Source organism: Tupaia chinensis, unplaced genomic scaffold (genome assembly GCF_000334495.1).
Source record: "Tupaia chinensis unplaced genomic scaffold, TupChi_1.0 Scaffold000548_1, whole genome shotgun sequence".
In the NCBI taxonomy this organism is placed as follows: domain Eukaryota; kingdom Metazoa; phylum Chordata; class Mammalia; order Scandentia; family Tupaiidae; genus Tupaia; species Tupaia belangeri.
Genome location: NW_006160060.1, coordinates 883,075 through 883,414, shown reverse-complemented (window position 1 = coordinate 883,414; position 340 = coordinate 883,075).

The following is a 340-nucleotide window of genomic DNA, read 5'->3' as shown; positions in this document are numbered from 1 at the left end:
CGCGGCGGGGGGACCCGCGGCCCCCGCCCGCGCGGTAGCTGCGCGTGCGCGGAGTGTAAGTGTGAGCGCGCGGCAAGGGGCCGCCGCACGCCGTGCGCCTCCGCGACGCTACTACTGCAAACTAGTCCTGAGCGGCGCGCCGCGCCCCGCCCCCTGCCCGGCCTCCAGTGCCGGCGGGAGGCGGAGCCCGGCCTCCCCTCTTATCAGCCCGGCGGGCCGCAGGAGGGTCCAGCGTGCGGGCCCCGGCGGAAGGGGGCGGGTCTCGGATCGCCCCGCCCCCGCGGAGGGATACGCGCCGCCGCGGCCCAAAACCCTGGGGCGAGGCTGCCGGGGCGTGTGA